Source organism: Alexandromys fortis, unplaced genomic scaffold (assembly GCF_014885135.2).
Source record: "Alexandromys fortis isolate MF-2015 unplaced genomic scaffold, M_Fortis_MF-2015_v1.1 scaffold_15, whole genome shotgun sequence".
In the NCBI taxonomy this organism is placed as follows: Eukaryota; Metazoa; Chordata; class Mammalia; order Rodentia; family Cricetidae; genus Alexandromys; species Alexandromys fortis.
The window spans coordinates 10006993-10028045 of NW_026067911.1; the positions used below are offsets into that span (position 1 = coordinate 10006993).

The window sequence follows — 21053 nt, forward strand, 5'->3', positions numbered from 1 at the left end:
TTACCTTGTATTTATACATGGGTACTGAGAATCTGTGTAAGATGAGCATGCACACATATACACGCGCGTGTTTGTGTGTGTGTGTGTGTGTGTGTGATGAAGAGAAGAGAGAGATTAAAGTTTATTGGCATAGCCACACAACTGTCCCACACAATGCCTGTGCAGGAATAGCATGGAAGGAAACCACTTGGCATTAAACAGTTCTTTGAACGTCTTAAATCACAGAGACTCTTTCTCAAGGAGAATGCCTTTGAGTAACACACAGATTGCACGCAAGGCGTGACTTCTCACAGTGCTGGTGCATCAGGGAGTCAGGTGGTGTGTTGTAATCAGGCTGCCTGTCCATCTCAGCCACCCTGTAGTTAAGACCCGAAATAACCACAAAGAAACTGTATTATTTAAATCACTGTTTGGCCCATTAGCTCTAGTTTCTTATTGGCTAACTCTTACATCTTAATTTAACCCATCTCCATTAATCTATGCATCACTACGAGGTCGTGGCCTACCAGCAAAGTTTCAGTATGTCTGTCTCCCGCAGCACCACCATGGCTTCTCTCTGACTCTGCCTTTCTTTCTCCCAGCAATCAGTTTAGTCCCCGTCCCCATGTCCATCCGTCCATCCCCCCACCTAGCTAAGTTCTGCGTTGTTATAGGTCCAAAGCAGTTTCTTTATTCATTCATGGTAATCACAGCATACAGAGGGGAATCCCACATCAGTGGTTGCCACCCTGCTCTGCCAGACCAGAGGGGGTACATCTTCTAGGATAAGACAGACTTTCTTCAGGGCACACACGGGTGACTGGGGTCCCTTGCTTGTACCTCAGCATGAAACAGTCCTTACTGTTCTGGAATGGGTGCACCAGAAAATCCAGGGAGCTGCCAAAACAGGCTCCTCTAATAAGTAGGCTTTCTGAAAAGGGGAAAAAGAAAGTTCATCCTTAAACAGTTTCGATGGGTCATAAAAATAAGGAACAAAGGAGCTATGAGGTGCCTAAAGCGAAAATGTCATTGATGTCTACTCAAAGGTGCCGGTCCCATATATACCAGACAGGAGCAGGTTTGTTTGCAAGTGTGACCCCAAACAGTGGTCTAATAAGATCATATCTTCTTTTATTATAAAAGAAGACATCTTCAGGTGAGTATTACATGTCAATAACTGAGGCAGAATCCATCTCTTTGTTTAACTTTTATCCCCAAGACAACATCGAAGTTCCAGATTGCACCCATGTTTTAGATAGCTCTAAGGAGACAAAGGAGACACCCACACTGAGAGCAGGGGTATTTGGGAGGCAGCTCTACAACGGACCAGCTTTGCAGTCTTGGCAACTTCCAGCTACTACTTACTGTTCGCTGACAACTCAGAGGTAATATTTGTTAGACATAAAGAATCCGATGGTCCCATGTGGGATAATAAGTCTCTAGAAAGGATAGTTCTCCTTTATTTTCCTATAAAGAGTTCCCTGTTACCGAGGCTCCGTTTTCCCTGAGATGCACTTGAGATATTCCTCCCCACCTTCCTCACTCATCCTCCAACCTAAGTCCATGGCTACATAGCAAGTTTGAGGCCAGCCTGGGCTACTTGAGCCAAACTGCTCTTCCCCAGCACTCCTGTTCCTAGGAGGCCACTGCAAAGGTCATTTGGGGTGACTCATCCAAACAAGCACTCCTTCCAAGCTGGACAGTGGAGAACCATACATGGCAAGGCTGCCTTAAAGTCGTGGTACAGCCTGTGATCCCAGGGGGCTGTGCTCTGCGAAGAGCAGCTGCTCGTGCCTGGAGAGGTGTAGCATCTGCGAGGGAGGGCATCCTCCAGCTTCCTTTTCTAACAAATCACTTGAAAACAGGCAGTTCTCCTGCAAGGACCCTCCCGTTGTCCCACAGAGGAGCGTCCACTGCCTTCCCCCTCCAGGCCATGTCCGAAGGACATGGTGAGAGCGAGTTCCTTCTCCTTTCTTCAGTTGCCTGGTCCTTACCCTGTGCTGCCCACCACCTAGAAGCCCAAGCCACAGGTCTGCTTATTCAGCACTGAGTGGTCTCTCCAGCCATCGCTACCTGAGTCAGCGTGTGCACAACGGTCACTTGACTCCATTTTTTTTTCTTTGTAAAAGGAAAAGGCAAAAAAAAAAAAAAAAAACAACAACTTTGTGGCTTAAAAGTAGAAGTGTCAAGATGGTGTTACAATTATAGCACCAAAGTCTGGAGAGATGCCTCAGACAGGGAAAGCATTAAAATATAGAAAGCTGGCTTACTAAAATAGCTTTATGGCACTGGTTTAAACAGTTTGGATTTCTCCCCTTTAAAGTTTATTTTACTTTTTCTTCTTTTGATTGTATCCAGTCATCTGAAAGAGAAGTGGTAAGGAGCCTTGTTAGTAGTGGAGGTAGGCGGAACATCAGTCTTCCACAAAGGCAACTGGAAGGAGGCCGTTCGGAGCCAGAATGTCTCTTATGTGGCTGCTTATTCTTCCTTCTGTGTGTGTGCTGAGGACCGGCCGAGGGGCCTTTGCTCATCGTGGGTAAGCACGCCGTCTCGGAGCTGCTCCACACCCCAGGCTTAAGGAGCAGAAATTATTAAATGGGCTATCAAAAGGACATTAGGAAAGAGGGCGACAGAGGGGACTTCAAGTGTGACGATTCAGAAAGCAGCTGTGTGCCCTATGAAGGTCTAACGCCCTGAGCTGAAGGCCAAGGCCATTTCCCTCACAGGCATGAAAACAAGGAAAAAGAAAATTAGGCAACCCCGAGTAACTGCACCGCAGAACTGTCACCCAGAGCCTTTCTTCACCACTGACAAACGTCAAGGGTATTTCTAAGTTAATTGGACACATCATGAGGCACGGCAGTCTCAAACGCTTACCCTTCGAAAGACTTGGGGTTGATGTCTTTGAGCCCGTGCCTTCATGGAGATCTTTAATCTTCAGGGGAAAAAAATGTGAGGTAAGCTGTATAGCAGTTCTGATTTTTACATTAGAGCAAAGGTTTCTGCTCAGGAAGATCGCTAATGGACGGCGCCTCAGTATCTTGAGGCGAGCAGCAGCCCGAAAACCTACCTGGCCAGCTACTCGGCCCGAGTGTGAAATGCAGAGAAGAGCTTGCCATGGTTTTCATTCTCTTTCCCTCACCCTCATTCACGAGTGCCACCCACCATGAAAAACGCACCTCTCCTCAAGGAGAGCGAGCAGAACGAGGCAGGGTCCTAGCACTGCTAGCCACTTCTTCTGACTTCGTATCGGCACCTGCTGCTCGTGTGTAGCATTTCCTGTTTCGTGAAAATATAGCCTTCCAAAAATTCTCTTTTTTGTCCTACGCCTACACCGCAAAGAGATAAAAGTCAGAAATTTTAGTTTAAAGTTCATTCTTTTAAGTTTATGTAACCAACATGCGAGCGCTGGTGTTATAGCTGTAGACAATTCAAGGTCGGGGGGGGGGATGCAGGATGAGGGAAGGCGCCACAGATAACTTAGGGATGCACCCTCAGTGAAAAATGAGTCTCTGAACCAAAGTGTCAGGCAGTTCAGTGAGCAAAACGGTAGCAGTATAAGGCCCCGGCTGAGGGCAGGTTTGCTATGCATGGTGTTGTTTGAGGTACCTGCAGGGCATCTATCACCCGATACAGAAACGCTCTGTGATAAAAACTACCTCAAAGGAAACCAGCAAATTTGTGTAAACAGAAAGACTTCCGCACGCTGAGAAATGGGAATGACAGGGCATTAAGACCTGGAGGAAAACCCATGCTGATTGTCTGTTTGCTCATTCATTTAGCAAAGATTCATTGCATATCTGTTTAGTACCCGATATTGGAAAGTCCTGCCATTACCAAGAAGGATAAAATAGTCTCTGCACTGTAACTCTTAGGTCCTATCGGAACAAATGCCTTCCATAGATACTTAACAGATGTACACCCATACGTGCGCCAAAGAACACTGCAGAAACTTAGTAATCGCTGTTCATGAAATTCCACATGGAAAACAATGGCAGCGGGAACCAGAGAGCACACAGCGAACACGTTTCAGTAACAGAAATCACACAGCTACCAGGCTGCGGCTGAATGCTGCCAACAGTGCCAATGTCAGGGCATCATTCTCCATTCTACATAACATTTAAACACGGCCCTTGAGCACAGAGCGTGGCTTTCCATGAAGATGAGGAGGAACAGGTTAGTGAGCAAGGGGGCTGCTGGGTACCGTTTTGATTTATGAGCTGAGTGGTAGGCACCCAGATGTGATTATAGGTGTCTCTCTGCTCGTGGGTCCTCATCAAGAAGAAATCAACAAGACTCCAAGGAAGAATCAGCGAGTTAGGCTTACCAGGGCAAAGGAAGATTATGATCAGGGAGATGAGAGGAATCCACAGGACCGGTCCCATCTACTCTTATTCAAAGCATCTTCATCTGCCCCTTTGGGCTGGAGGCCTTGAGATATGTTTCCCTACCCCAACATGTTCACTTGGAACATTTTGACCTAGAAAATATCTATTCCTTATCGAGATTGCTCCAGCCCTTGTTGTTGGTGCCTTGGCCGCTTGTCTCAAGCTTAGTCTTCTACCTAACAGGGTCAGGTGAAGATGGATGGATTCAGGCTCCCTCTCGGATCAACATTACCTAAGCCACTTTCCTCCTCTTCCCCTTTCATTTTTCCTTCTCTTTGTCCTTGCTGGCATGCCTCAGCTGTCATGTTGTCATTTCTCTGATACTCTGTCAACATTCCTAAGAAGCCCTTTTCTGGGAAGATGCAATCACCGGATTAACAGCACGCCTAATTAAAGTATCCCTAGTTCCTTCTCACTGGGATACAAAGCAGTTCTAGCTTTTCTGGTTGTCTCTCACAATTAGTCAAGAGTTTTCTGCACATTTGTTTGTTGTGGTTCTTTTCTAATTCCCGAGAATCCATCTTCTTTTTTTTTTTTTTTCTTTTTCGGGACAGGGTTTCTCTGTGGTTTTGGAGCCTGTCCTGGAACTAGCTCTTGTAGACCAGGCTAGACTCGAACTCACAGAGATCCGCCTGCCTCTGCCTCCCAAGTGCTGAGATTAAAGGCGTGTGCCACCACCACCCAGCAAGAATCCATCTTTTATATATAAAACAATTTGTTGTAGAAACTGGCTTAAACCGGCTCACTTTTACTGAGAAGGTCCCCTCCTGGGCCTGGTGGGTTGTTTCTGTTTGTTGCTGTTTAGAGATGGGTCTCATATAGCACAGGCTGGCCTCCATCTTACTATGTAGCTGAGGATGACCTCGAACTTTTCTGAGCCTCCTACCTCTACCTCCTGAGCACTGGAGATACAGGAATATGCCTCTATGCCCAGAGTTCTTGGGTACTGGAGATCAAACCAAGGCTTTGTGCAGACCAGGGGACCATTCTACTCACTGGGCTATGTCCCTTGCTCTCCTTTTGACGTTGAACTTGCTCCTCTATCTCCCGTGGTGGCTCATCCTACAGATTCTGCATTCAGTTTCAGGTTTAGCCACACATCCATGTCAAGCCTTAATCTGCCTTACTCTGTCTGTTTTCTTGCCACATCTCTTAGTTTTGTTTTTAGCTTCTATTCTATGTAGCACTTGACTTTGACAGTGGCTTCTTCCTCTATTAATGGTTACCAGATACATAATCAACAGCAAGAGCCTAAAGCTCCCAAGGCCTGAGTCCTGGACCCTTTCCATCCCAGAAAGTCTCTGGGAAAAGACTTCCTTTCTGATTCTTCCCATGCTCAGCATCTTTTGAATTTAGAGTCCTGCAGCTGTCTTGAAGATGGAAGACTGCGCCACTCTTCCCAGAAAGGGTGTCAGAAAACTCGCAGCCGGGGTGACACTGAGCCATTGCTACTACTGAAAATTCTGCCTACCATTCCTAGCACTTCAGAGTGTGGACCAACACTGGGTGCAAAGCCAACTGAAATCAACTCCGAGTAATTGACTGCCGTCCCATTAACTCTCTTACACGGTTTTGCAAGTCAGCTTGCCCTATTTTCATTGTGATGGTCTGAACGGCTATAGTAGCTCTTTACTATGAACATCCTTTCTTCCCCAAGACTAGCAAAAAAAAAAAAAGTTAATAATTGTTGAAGCTAGATAATCATGGACTTTGGTACAATGATCTCCCTTTTAAAATGAAATAATAAAACTGGAAAATCATTAATTCTTTCCTCGCGCCTGAGTCGGATATCCAGAAGATGCCGAGAGCTTGAGTTGGGTTGCTGTCACACTGACTGGGAGAGCTTAGAAGCTCTTTTGACTCGATGGCTCAAACAAGCTCCTGCCTCCCCTGGCGCACAAGACCACTGCATTTGATGCTATTTATTACAACTGAACCCTGTTCGTGTGGTATCTGCCTCCTCTCTGCGGAAGCCCATCTAGCATCAAAAGCCTCTGCATGCTGTATGTTCAAAGTAGCCGGCAATGGATAGAAAGCCGGGACTGTCCTAGATCAGGGGACCGTTGCATCGCCCAGAAACTGAGAGATGATTACAAGGCACCTACCTGTCTGAGCTCTGTATGGTCCTGCTAGAGGGAAGCAAAACACTCATCAGGAACACTTTTCTCAAATGAAAACGGACATTGTGCATGCAGCTGAGACCTTTGAAGAAAGATGAACACATTGAGAAAAAGGTCAAGAACCTTAAGTCCAGTGTGGAAAGGAGGTTTCTGTGCCACCTCGGAGATGGGGTGAATGCCAGAGAAGAGGCAGAATGACAGTCACTGACAGGGATCCTCTGCTTCCTGCCAGTGACTATTTCTTGGCTTTGGGGGTTTTCGTCTATATTCTTTTTTTTTTCTTTCTTTTTTTTTCTTTATTTATTTATTTATTAAATATTTCTGTCTCTTCCCCACCTCCGCCTCCCCTTTCCCTCCCCTCCCCCAATCCATTCCCCCTCCCTCGTCAGCCCAAAGAGCAATCAGGGCTCTCAGTCCCGTGGGAAGTCCAAGGAAAACCCTCCTCCGTCCAGGTCTCGTAAGGTGAGCATCCAAACAACCTAGGCTCCCACAAAGCCACTACATGCAGTAGGATCAAAAACCCATTGCCATTGTTCTTGATGTCTCAGTAGTCCTCATTGTCCGCTATGTTCAGTGAGACCGGTTTTAACCCAGGCTTTTTCAGACCCAGGTCAGCTGGCCTTGGTGAGTTCCCGATAGAGCATCTCCATTGTCTCAGTGTGTGGGTGCACCCCTCGCGGTCCTGAGTTCCTTGCTCATGTTCGCTCTCCTTCTGCTCCTGATTTGGACCTTGAGATTTCAGTCCAGTGCTCCAATGTGGGTCTCTGTCTCTGTCTCCTTTCATCGCTTGATGAAGGTTAATATGCAGGAGGATGCCTATATGTTTTTCTTTGGGTTCTCCTTATTTAGCTTCTCTAAGAATCGTCTATATTCTTTTTGAGTGTTTTTAACTCCTATCTTTATTTTATCTTTTTGTATGTATGTGGCATGCATGTTTGCATGTCCATATGGGTTCAGGCTGCACATACATGTGTGCATATGCATGCATGCATATGTGTGTATGGAAGTCAGAGGTCAGGATCGGGTGGCTTATTTTTGAAGGCAGGGTCTTTTTGTGAACTCAGTGCTCATTGATTGGCTAGACTGTCTGGCCAATGAGCTCTAGGGATATGCTTGTCTTGGCCACTGCCCCCAACCTAGGGTCACAGACACATAAGACCCTTTGCAGCCTTTTTTTTTTTTTTAAATGTGGGTGCTGCGGAATCTGAACTCAGGTCCTGGCGCTTATGCAGCAAACGCATTATCAATCGAGCTACCCAACTCCTAACTCTCAGTTCCATAAAGACCGTATTCTGCTCACACTCTCTTCAAAATGATGCACCTTCCTACTGACTAAGTCTGAGGCAAACCTTCTCCAGAATGTCAGAGAGCATTTCAGAACCAAGTTCAACTTCCGAATGTCGAGCTTTTAATTGCACTGGAACATGTCAGCCACAAGGAAATGATATACCAAATGCAGAACGGGTCCACTTCTAGAGAAACAAGTCCATTTCCATACCAAATTGGTATGCAAAACCAGAAAGGTCAAGTGAGGTGGAGGCTATCACAGAATAGAAGAGACTTAAAAACACAAGGAACCAATCCTGGACCCCAGATTTAAGCCAGCTGACTGCCTGCTCTTCTACAAAAGGCACGATGCATTTCCCATTGGTTAGTTGGAGTCACGCAATAGCACGAAAGCGAGTGTCGAGCCACGTAAGTCACACTGTCATTTTAAATGAAGTGGGAAGTGTGGCTAGCTTTGGTGTGCACTTAACTATTCGCTCTGCACTTTGGGATGGAGAGATCCTGAACAAGAAAACGGTTTCTTGCACGTTAGATGAAAAATGACTAAGTGCCAAAGCGGGTTCATAGCTCCCGCCTGTTGCCTCACGTACGTCATCAGCTGACCACCTGCCTCCATCAAGGTACATACAGCGGTGAGAGCCAATCTTTTCTGCATAGTGACCGTGCTAAACATGCCCTGTCCGGAGCGCCTGCGGATAGAGCAGCGGTACTTTGGTCTAATGGAAGATGGAAATTGTTTGACCAAATCGAACCCTGCATTAAACTGCTAGGGTGGTGAAATGGCTGTCTGGGTGAAGGTGCTATCCACCAAGTCCGGTGACCTAAGTTGAATGCCTGGGACCCACATGGTAGAGAAGAGACTAGGATCCCCAAAGCTGTCCTATGACCTCCACGTGTGGACCACAGTATAGGCATGTATACATTCACACATGCACATACAAACAAGCACACACAGATTGATTATTATTTTTTTTTAAATTGGGAGGAAACTTGTCTCAGCACTTAAAGCACTGGCTTCTCATCGAGAGGAGCAGGACCCATAACGGGCAGTTCACAGCCATCTGTAACTCTGGCTCCAGGGGATTGAGTGCCCTCTTCTAGCTTCCATGGGCACGGAGACTCATGTGACACACAGAGAGGTAAATCAAAGTGAATTCTTTTTTAAAACCGTTTTTAAAATCCTACACGTTCTTACTTTGGGCTTTAAAGAATTACAGTTTCCCAACATTTTCACTTAAATGAGTACACGTTGCTAAAATTGGATGTTCGAGGTTTTGCTTCATATTGAGGAAAAAAACAATAACACTGGATTACTTAAGTTTTCTTGTATGGTATTAAAATAGCCGTGTTGCGCGTGAGAAGCGTTTGTAGGAAACACTGTGACTACTGATGAAGTTATCACTGCGGTCATTAATTTCTCTGTCTTCCCTCTCTTCCATTTCCTCCAATTCAACCCCCGCTGATCATATTTCCAAACAAGTTTAATAAGCTTTTAAAAAGCATATCCCATTGGCTTATATTTTAACTCTGTATTTATTCCATCATTTTACATGTTATGATTTTCAGCACACAGCAGCAGGGACCTATGGGCTGATTTTTCCTGTGCAAAAACTGCGAAGTTTGAGATTACATAAACCACTTCCTCCCTCTGGAGTCTTACAGCAGCTGAATGCCTTGCTATGTATAACCAGCATATGTGTGTGTGCATGCATACATCTGCATATCAATATATGCATTGATACATTCGCCTTAGTGAAATCCTCAGGACCTCGAAGAAGAAAACCAGATGGGGAGTTTGGGGACTCTAATCGGAAGATGGAGGCTCTTGGCAAACTTCAGGTCTGGCAAACAATAATAACAGAAGGGCAGAGAAGTGTTCCCTAATACCGTCAAAGAATAGAGGGGAGACGCGAAACTAGCAAGTCCGATTTTGTTTATATTTTGATAAACAGGCATTTGAAAAATTAACCAAGATCTTCATAATATTTATAGCTTTGCGGTGTACACTTTGTTGTTTCATTTATTGCACCGTAATTCTTGAAATGGAAGGGGCTCGCTCTTCGCAGCAGAGGAAGTGGGAGACATGGAAACATTTATTTTATGTGAACCCTACAGGAAGAACTCTGAGCGTGGGAGAGGTGGGGCAGGTGGGAACAGCTGCGAAAAAGAAGCCCTGAGCCAAATCCCAAGGATTTGGGGTAAGAAAGTGATGTGGGTTTATGTCAAAAGGAGAAGTGCAGTTGAGGACCGGGAGTGTGGCTAGCGGGTAGAGCGCTCAATCGCCTAGCATGCAAAAAGCCAAACGCTGGGGTTTGATCCCTAGCACGGGATAAACCGGACGTGATGGTGCACACCTGCACTCCCAGCACTTGGAAGACTATTTAGAAAGTTTAGACGAGCCTAGCATACATGAGAACCTGCTTCGAGGAGGAGGAGGAGGAGGAGGAGGAGGAGGAGGAGAGAGAGAAAACTCACCACCCGTTTACTCCGCTGCACACTAGAATCTCTGGAGGGTTTAGCGTCCTGGCCATGCTAGGGCAAACTCCCAGCCAGCTAGAGGAGTAAGTTAAGGTGGTGCCAGGAACTAAGAGCTGAAAAGGCCCCAGGTGTTTATTGTGCAGTATCAGGGTTTAGAACCACTGAGGTAAGGTGTTTTCCTTAATAAGTTTTTTCTTGCAGGGTCAGCTTCTGAAGATGTTTCGAGTTTATTATATGCAATTACTAGAGCCTGCCTTTATGTGAGTAATGACCTCCCAGTTCTCTGGGCCGGTGTCTAGGCAGCCCTCAAGGGGAGGAAACAAAAAAAAAAAAATATTCCGTGCTCTCAAATATTTAAAGAGAAAAGAAAATGAACGTGATTAAAGCAACTAGAAAACAAAATCATTTACAGCATTTTAATTGTACTTATTTGTTGTTCATATCTGTGTTTATGCATTTGTGTGTGTAGATGGATGCATGTGTGTGTGTATGAGTGTGTGTGTGTGTGTGTGTGTGTGTAGATGCATGTGCACATTCTCACAAGTGGAGGCCAGAGATCAATCTCATCACCTCCGTTTTAAACTTTTTTTAAAAATTATATTAAAGTCCCATGGTTGACAAAGTCTTCCAAAGCCTTTTTTGTTGTTATTTTTTAATCATATTGAAATATATTCCAAAATGTTTTGGAAGTTATGTGGTAAAGGAACGTTTATAGGAAAGTATTTGCTAATGATGCTCTCCCGCAGTGTAGATAGAGGCCAGGACAACCCAGTGGCCACATTCAAGACCTCAGAAGAGAGAATTTTCTGATCAAGATTGACTGCAGTAATGGGATGGTGGAACCTGAAAAGTGGAGACTGTTGTGGCCACTTATCTGTTTGGAAGGAGAACCTGCCAACACAAACTACCGTGGTCACTTGGATGCTGGGGGAGACAGGCAGAGATCACAGCTGTGCAAGACCTCCCCGGAACCTGGCAGGGATGGAGCACAGGCAGGTGACACAGTAGAAGGATGATTGACATGAATTTTGTCTGAGGTTGGACATTGGTTGGAGGCTGAAGGTACATGTGGCTGGTGAGACAACAGAACAGGGTGGCAACCAGCAAGGGGGAGGTGACAAATGCCTGTGCTTCCTTCAGCGGAAGTAACACTAGCACAGCCCTAGGAAAGAAAGTGTAAGGGATAAACAGAGTTGACAGTTCTACGGTCTTGAGAGAGAGAGAGAGAGAGAGAGAGAGAGAGAGAGAGAGAGAGAGTGAAGGAGCTTGCAGAGGTCAGGAGAGGCATCCGACCCTCTAGAACTGAAGCTACAGGTGCTTGTAAGCCACCATGTGAAGGCTGGAAAATGAACAAGGTCCTCTGCAAAACCAGAAAACATATAGGAATCCTCCTGAATATTAACCTTCATCAGGCGATGAAAGGAGACAGAGACAGAGACCCACATTGGAGCACCGGACTGAAATCTCAAGGTCCAAATCAGGAGCAAAAGGAGAGAGAACAAAAGCAAGGAACTCAGGACAGCAAGGGGTGCACCCACACACTGAGACAATGGGGATGTTCTATCGGGAACTCACCAAGGCCAGCTGGCCTGGGTCTGAAAAAGCCTGGGATAAAACCAGACTTGCTGAACATAGCAGACAATGAGGACTACTGAGAAATCAAGAACAATGGCAATGGGTTTTTGAATCTACTGCACGTACTGGCTTTGTGGGAGCCTAGGCAGTTTGGATGCTCACCTTACTAGACCTGGATGGAGGTGGGTGGTCCTTGGACTTCCCACAGGGCAGGGAACCCTGATTGCTCTTAGGGCTGATGAGGGAGGGGGACTTGATTGGGGGAGGGGGAAGGAAATGGGAGGCAGTGGCGGGGAGGAGGCAGAAATCTTTAATAAATAAATAAATAAAAAGTAAGCATTCTCAACTACTGGACCATCTCTCCTGCCCCTTAAACTAGCTTTTAGAATAAACTTTTAAGAGTTAAGTACTGAACACCGATCCGGTTCTTTTCTCAGTAGTCTTTCATTGTTAGCGAGAGTGGCCTCTTTTCAGCTTGGACATCCATAATCACACTCCTTTAAAGTGTTCCCTTCAGAAGAAACAGAAAGAAAAATGTTCTCTTCACCCTAGGTATGTATCTTGGAGACATGACTTCATTCTGTTAAGTACTATAATCCACATGACTGTATCCAAAAGAAATATCAACTTTTTGGGAAGAAAATGGAAATATTTGTTCAGTTGGTTGTGGAGATCAAAACATTAGCGTATTTTTGTATATTAACAACAGTAGGACATGTTTATTTCTGGTACCTGTTATATAAAGAATGTACTTATTTATTGTTATGTAAAATAACATTTAAGGGCAGATGAGAGGGCTCAGGGATTAAGACACTTGTCACGGAAGCCTAGCAACTTGAGTTTAATAAGCAGAGCCCACCGAAAGGTAGAGAGGACTGACTTCACACGGTGACTCTCTGAACTCAGTGTGCACACACACACACACACACACACACACTCATTCACCCTCACATACACTCACCCAGACTCACATACGCAATAAGAATTAAAATCCCAAAAAATTAATAAAGGGACTGGAGAGGTGGCTCAGTGGTTGAGCGCTCAGACACTCTTGCAAAGGACTCAAGCAAGGTTCGGATCACCAGCCTGCAACAGCTGAGTCACCTAGGGCTCCAGTGCCAGGAATCCAGTGCCTCTAGCCTCCTCTGACACCTGCCTTTGTGTGCAACATAACCACACAGACACACACTCATGAGCGTGCACATGCGCACTCACGCGCATGCACACAATTGCGATCGGAGTAAATCTTTAACACAATCAAAGAGAGGATAGGATTGGAAATGCATCATTTCAAAACTATTACAGAAATAATTCCAGCAGAATTTTCAATAAAAGCTAAAAACCCTTGGGGTTAAGCTGTGTAGTATATGACCTAATCTTGCAAGCATTCCTTTGGAAATTACAATAACAAGGAAAAAAGTGATAACATGATGTTGGGGGGTAGGATGGAACTGCCAGACTCTAACCCAGCTGAAATAGAAAGGACAAACCAATGTTGAGTCCCCTGAGAGGGACCTGTGTGGTCTGCTCATCATACACAGACAGACACTGGTCATAAGAAGCAATGAGGGGGGCCTGGAGAGATGGTGCAATAGTTAAGAGCACATACTGTTTATCCAAAGGTCTCAGAACCCACAACAGGTGGCTTACAACTGCCTGCAACCCCAGCTTCAGGGGAATCTCACACTCTGGCTTCTGCGGGCACATGTCCCCCAACAACACACGCAATTAAAATAACAATAAACAGTAAGACTCCAATTTGGATGTAATTCAGTGCTGGAGTGCCTGTCTAACACGCACAAGGCCTGTGCTCCAAACTTCAGCCCTCCACACCCCAAAAAGAGCCGGTCTGTAACTGACCTGCACAATTCAAAACTGTTCAACCCCTGAGTTAGTGGGAGCTCACTGACTTCAGACTGACAACTGGGGAACCTGCACAGGACTGAACGAGGCCCCCTGAAGGCAGGTGACAATGGTGTGGCCTGGGCAGTATGGGGGGGGGGGAGGCACTGGCAGTGGGGCCAGGATCTAACCCTAATCCATAATGCATGAACTGAGTCTATTCCCTATGGAGAGATACCTTGCTCAGCCTATGCCGGGTGGGGGATGGGGAGGGCCTTGATCCGGCCTCAGTGAAGTCATGGGACAGACTTTGTTGCTTTAACCTCTCTGCAGAGGTGGGCAGGGTGGTAGGAAGGTGTGGAAAGCAGGAGGAGAGGAGGGAGGGGGAACTGGGGTTGGTATGTCAAAATAAATAAATAAACAAATAAATAAATAAATAAAGTTTACTTTTAAAAAATTGTTCAATCTATCATGAAAGGTCGAAGTTCTGTAAGACAAGAGATTTAAAAATATGGGAACCAAATGCAATGAATAGTCCTGGGTCAAAATCTAGATATGAAAGAGAATTGTTATTTCTATAAATTACATTAAAGGAGATATGGGGAATTTGTATATACTATACAGATATAATATAGTATAATTATATACTATATAATCTATATTGTACAGAACTGCATCCGAGTTAAATTTCCTGAATTGATTACATAGCCATAAAGTCATTGTTGAAGAAGATACACACTTGATGTGTCGTAGGTGTAAGGAATCACAATATCTAAAATGCTCAGTGCAGACAGGCATTTACTGCTAGGCCTGACTTACTCTACATTTAGGGACTGTTTTTCCCAAATGAAACATTTGCACAATCTCTATAAACAAAATGCTCAAGAAACCTGTTAACAGACATCACTTGGGGAAGGCCCCTGAATGTTTGCTTTTCCCCACTTCCTCCTCCATCTCTGCCCTCCCTGAACACTTTAACAAGTGTTTAATGGTTTGTGAAGAGACAATAAAGCTCTAGGAAAGAATTCAATTTAAAGGAAATCATTTTAAAATTGACAAATCCATTTATAGTTCAATAACCATCTCCTAATTTATTGGGCTAATAAATTCAGGATTTGGAGTAGTTAGATTTTTCTGGCATTTTTATTGTAGTAAAACATATGTAGCATAAAATTTGCCATTATAACCAATTTTTGATGGCATTAAGGACATTCACATTGGCACAGCCATCACCATTATTCATCTCTGGAACTCTCCGGAGCATCTCATCAACTGCACCCAGCTCTGGACCGTTAAACGCTAACTCCCCCCTCCCTTGTGGATTTAATGCAGTCTAAATAAGCATCCCCTGTCAGACCTGAGTCTTGCAAATATTTTCCCCCATTCTATGGGGTGCCTTTTGACTTCGGTGCACAAACTTTTCAAGTTCTGGGGAAGGGTTCACAGCTCAGTGGTAGAATACTTTTTTAGAAGTTTTGAATTTCATGAAGTATGAAGTTCAGTTCGTCCAGGTTCTGGTGCTTTTATTGCTAATTCCCAGAGAGCATTTCTGCTTGGTTTTCAGCGTAATGAGCAGCAGTAGATGTCTTCTCTTTTTGCCCTTTGGGACCAAGATGGTAATCAACGTTCACCTCTTTGGGATGTGCGACCGACGCCTGCTATACTCAGCAACAGAGAGCAGCGTATAGGAAGTAAACCTTACGTTTGGAAACTAAAATATTGCTGACTCCTCTGTTTAAAATGCGTTCCCGTTAAGTCTCCCTTTCAATATTTCTGGAAAGTTCTCAGGAGATTACCGTATGTGCTCCAGAACAAACGCCTCTGCCTTTGTTTTTACACTTCAGGCTCCTTTGTGTTGCCAGCACTGCCACTGACCCTCGTGGGTTTTCCATGCTGGTATGCAGATGCCCTCCAAAGGCATATGCTCCGATGCTTCTAAAGCCTCCTCTCCACCCTGGTCCAGGCACCTTGAGCTTCCTGGCACGGAGACCTGCCACTTCCCTGCCGTGGGGGTAGTCGTGGAGGTTAGTATAGTACATGGTGTGCTGAGTTGCAGGTTAGGGACCCAAAGTACTGCTAAAGAAAATATTGACACATGCTAAATGTAAGAAAGACTTTGTTCGGAACCTCTGTGAAAGGTGTCAAGATTATTACAAGAGGGGAGAAGACTGGGCTCCCATCCAAACACAATAAGGGCAGGATTCGTAGCCTAAGAGCAGAGTGCCTATGTGGACAGAGAGGCCACGGGGTGGAAAATTACATCAAGGCATCCTAGCTAAACTCAGTAAGATTCTTGTTGAAGGTGGGTCACAGTCATCAGGTGCCAAAAGGACAGGATGAGGAATTTAGGGAGTCAAATGGCCTCTAAAAGGATTCAACTCAATTCCTAAAACTACAAGAGCAGGACAGGGACCAAGGTCAAGGCCTGCTGGAGAGAGCCTGACTAAGGTTCGGTCCAGGAGAGAACCTCTGTCCATCCCTCCCGTTCTTCAAAGCAGGAAGACACAATGCAGCCCAGGGACAATTTCCCGGTGACACATAAAATTTCTCTGTGGTCACTCTACTCTGATACTCTGTTTAGAGAATAATCCGGTCTAATTAGATTTGGCCTGATCACTACATTTAAAAAACAAGGACAGTAAAGGGCCACAATGACTTTTTGGTTTGCCCGGCTGGCACTTTTTGTAAGGGTTCAGATTATTTTTTTTTTAAGCCTCTTGAAAGGCTCATTGGGTGAAATTCTCACTATGCAAATGTGAGAGCCTTAATTGGGATCCCCAGCAACCATGTATAAGCTGGGCAAGGTTACCTGTGCCTGTAACCCCACTGCTGGGGAGGCAGACAGAGGAGGATCCCTGGAGATGGCTGGCCAGCCCACACGACCAGAACTGTGAGTTCCAGGTTCGGTCTTAAAAATAATGTGGGACCAGAGAGATGGCTCAGTGGTCAAAGATGTTTGCCACCAAGCCTGATGACCCGAGTTTTGTAGCAAGAGCGAACTGATTGCTGCAAGGAGTCTTTTGGCCTCTACGTGCAAAACACACACACACACACTACACACAAAGCCCTTTGACACTAGGAAGCCATGGCAAGAAGCCAGAACCAGGCTTAACACTCCTCTCCTTTGCTCTTAACTGCTTCTGTGTTCTTTGCCTAGTGGGAAGACACTGCCCTTCCCCTTGCGATGCACTTTTTAAACTCCCTTAACCTTTCTGAATCCTTTTGGGGCTTTGTCTGGGAGGTGCTCAAGGGAGGTGGCCCTAATCTAAGGTCACCTCACCCAGTTCTGCAGTAACAATTACTAAAACCATGTGGCCATGTCTGAGGTTCCTACCCCTTTTCTGCTACATTCTGTCACGAAGGGGGCTTGTTCATCCTGAACTTGTGCAAATAATAAGATTACCATGGAAATAAGAATATTCAATCAGAATTTCTGAATTTGGAAAGGATCAAGCAAAGGAAAAAAATTGGGTTTCGTTGCTGTTTACAAAAGTTAAATCATTGCCATGAGTTATAGATAGATAGCTTAAGAGAAAAAAATTTTTATTATATCCCTTCCAAAAAAAGAAAAAAAACACCAAAGACCTAGGAAATAACCAAAACAAAAAGCAGTGACCACTCTTTATCAGTTGTCTGGTACAGCATAGCTACCCCTGGCTTGCTCTACTCAACCTCAAGTCAGCAGCTTCGTGACTCAGCTTCTCACTGGAGTTGGAAGCCTTGACAGAGCAGCAGCCAGACACCTCTCTCTCTCTCTCTCTCTCTCTCTCTCTCTCTCTCTCTCTCTCTCTCTCTCTCACACACACACACACACACACACACACACACACACACACACACACACACACACACCCTGGGCACCCAGCTTGAGTCTCTGAAACAGCCCCCAGATTTTGAAAGCAGGAGCTTGCTCCGTAGAGCAGGCTGGCCTGGAACTCTGTGTGTATTAGCCCACGCTGGCCCCAAACTCCTCATTTACCTCCTCAGCCTTCTGAGCACTGACATTACAGGCATGTACCACCTTGCCAGTTGGCTGGCAGTTGTTTTTTGTGGAGTATTGCCCAGAGCTGATTGCAGGAGCTAATCAGAGAAAAGCAGTAACTCTGTGTGGCAGGCAAAACTTTTAGTGTGGCCATGCTTAAAGATCTAATGAGAGATTCTTCAGTGAAAATTATAGGGGACTGGGGAGATGGCTCAGTGGTTAAGAGCACTGACTGCTCTTCCAGAGGACGCAGGTTCAATTCCAAGCACCCACATGGTGGCTCACAACCATCTGTAACTCCAGTTACCAATGATTTAATGAATTCTTCTGGCCTCTTGGGGCACCAGGCATGCATGTGACACACAAGCATATATACAGGCAAATTATTTATATTCTTATAATATATAAGTAAATATTTTTTAAATAAGAAATTTTAGTAATTTCAAGACAGGGCTTCTCTGTGTAGCCCTGCTTGTCCTGGAATCACTCTGTAGACCAATTCAGAGATCTACCTTCCTCTACCTCCCGAGAGCTGGGATTAAAGGTGAGCACCACCACATCCGCCCAGCATTGATCACGGGCCTCAAAATGGTCAAGCCTCACTCCCACCTCTTAATGCCTAGGACTGCAAATAGCAGTGTGTCACAATGCAAGCTGTGCACACATTTTGACCTAACAACTACAAAATTAAAATTTGACTAGCAATATGAAACCAAATAAATATATAATGATCAATAAGAAAATTAATTATCTATGAAAATCATATGATTTCTGAAATATATGGTTATAAAATATAACCTAGGGAAGATGAAGATGTGTCTTTTCTTATTTATTACAGCATAGCAACCAACTGTAGTCTTTCAAAGAATCTCTCTGGGGGCTAGAGAAATAGCTCGGCAGTAATTGAACTTGCTGTGTAATCAAGAGAGCTAGAGCTTGGATACCAGCACCCACTCCTGTGATCCCAGCTCTCAGACAGGCAGAGACAGGAGGATTGCTGGGGCTTGCTAGTTTCTGACTTAGCAGAGAAAATGCAAGCCCTATATTCAAGTAAAGACCCTGCCTCAAAGGAATAATCAGAGAATTGAAGAAAAGATACTTGACACTCTCTTCTGTCACACACACAGAGAGAGAGAGAGAGAGAGAGAGAGAGAGAGAATGAATTAGTAAATATGATTTTAAAAATAAAATTTATTTAAACCTAAGTGATGACTCTAAACTGCCCATAACCCTAGTTCCAGGGGATCTGACACCCTATCCTGACCTCTACGGGTGCCAGGCACACACCTGGTGCACAGACAAATGTTTAAGCAAACACTCATACACAATAAATAAAATAAACAAATATTAAAATAAATAAAAATGATAGACCAATAAGGGCTGGCGAAATGGCTTAGTGATTAAGAGCTCATTGCTCTTGCTCAGGACCGGAATTCTGTTCCCAGCACCCATGTTAGACTGCTCATAACTCCATCTCCAGAACTAACTCCCTTATGGTCACTGCACTCATGATCATGCGTGCACATACGCACAAACATGCACATACACAAACTTAAAAATAAGTCCTAAGAAGGTTTTTTTTTAAAGTAACAACATTGTCTACTCAAGACAATTTAGAAACACCTGGCAAGAGACTTTCAACTGGAAAGTTTTAGATTGGCTTGGCCTATGGGCGTGTGTGTAGGAGATTACCTTGATAACACTGGAGTGGGAAAACCTGCCCACTGTGGGTGGAGCTAGACCTTAGCAGAGAATTTTGAATTATTTGAGAGTGGAGAAAGCATGGCAGGCTCAAGCCTGTAGGCCTTCCCTGCACTCTGCTCTTGACTGTGTATACAGTGTCACAAGCTGTCTCCGGTTCCTGCCACTGTGGCTTGGCGGCACTGTCACCTGAACTGTGGACCAGAACCCCTCTCTCCCTTAAGTTGCTTTTGCCAGAGCATTTTAATCACAGCAACAGAAGAAAGAACCAAGGCACCAGGAAACATCATCTAAAGAGAGAAAACCAAATTCAGCTGTGTGCTTCTGTGTCCACCTGCAATTGTTTGATTGAGCTTTTCCCTTTAGAAAGAAAACCTTACAAATCAATCCATCCAATCCCAGTGACCTTTGGCCCCACAAGAATAATATCTTCCAAAATCCCACACTGGCCATGCATCCAGGCCTTGTCCCACACTTCCTCTTTCTCACTGTGAGACAACCACTTGTTTTGATTTAGGACAAAATTATGCTCTTTTCTCTTTAACAGAAATAAGTCCCTCTTTCTTTGAATGATTTTCCTGTGAAGCTATTTCTCTTCGCCTCTGTTTTTTCCGGGACTTTTATTTACATATGTCAATTATAATTTTTCACAGAAAAAGGCGAGGTGGTGAAAGTTGTGAGCCTTTTGTTACAGCCCAGCCCTTCTGCAACAGACTAGCAGATTAAGGACCGTGTGCATCTCATGATGTTTACAGATACACGCTTCCTCACAGGACAGCGTTCCAATGTGGCAAAAGAAGATGTGTCTCCTAGCAGATCCAACTGAAAGTATTCTCTCGGTTCCGTATGAGAAGGATGAATTAATCCTTGAAGGAAATGATATTGAACTTGTTTCAAACTCGGCGGCTCTGATACAGCAGGCCACAACAGTTAAGAGCAAGGATATCAGGAAGTTTTTGGATGGTATCTATGTGTCTGAAAAGGGAACAGTGCAGCAGGCTGATGAGTGGACCTAAGTGACCAGTTCCAGAAACAAGATCCTGAATTTTAATATGATTTGGGGTGTCTTTTGGGACAATAAAAGACTTGTATTGGAAAAAAAAAAAAAGAATGAGAAGCCAAGCATGGGGGCTCAAGCTTATAATCACAGCGTTTAAGAGGCAGAGGCAGGAGGATCAGGAGTTCCAAGTTCTTGGGTACATGGTAAGTTTAAGGCCAGGCTGGCTACATGAGACTCTGTTAGTTTCTGTATTTCTGAGATCTGTGATCATCCTCCACCTTTATAAACACTTATTCATGTCTAAGTATGTTTAAATAGAACAGCTAAATCTTTCGTGATACTTTAGAAATTAACTTGATAATACTATCTAGAGATTAAAAATATGCACAGATAACATACACACAGACACAGATAACATACACACACAAACACACACTAACATATATATACACATTCAAAAAGATGCAAACAGAGACCTCCTATTGCTTTGCTCTAAAATTCAGCCATGAATCAGTTAACTACAACAATACCCAACTTAGTGGCTTATAAAAAAACAGTTGGCACTCGTCTCTGCTCCAGTTTATATTTTTATCTGCATTATGTTTTTGGCAAATGGGACATGTTAAGGTTGAGTACACGGCAGAGGGCTCAAGCTTTCTCTAAGTGTTTGTAGAAGGCGCTTGTGGAATCTCTTATCTTGT

General features: G+C 44.6%; 1 long non-coding RNA gene across 1 annotated transcript in view; it reads right to left on the reverse strand.

Annotated features, from left to right (window-relative positions):
- Window positions 1-3225: 3225 nt before the first annotated feature.
- LOC126499265 (uncharacterized) overlaps window positions 3226-21053 on the reverse strand; it is a 44253-nt gene continuing 26425 nt past the window's right edge. Inside the window, exon 5 of the long non-coding RNA XR_007591041.1 lies at window positions 3226-3308. This is a non-coding gene — a long non-coding RNA (uncharacterized lncRNA). The remainder of the gene's footprint in view (window positions 3309-21053) is intronic.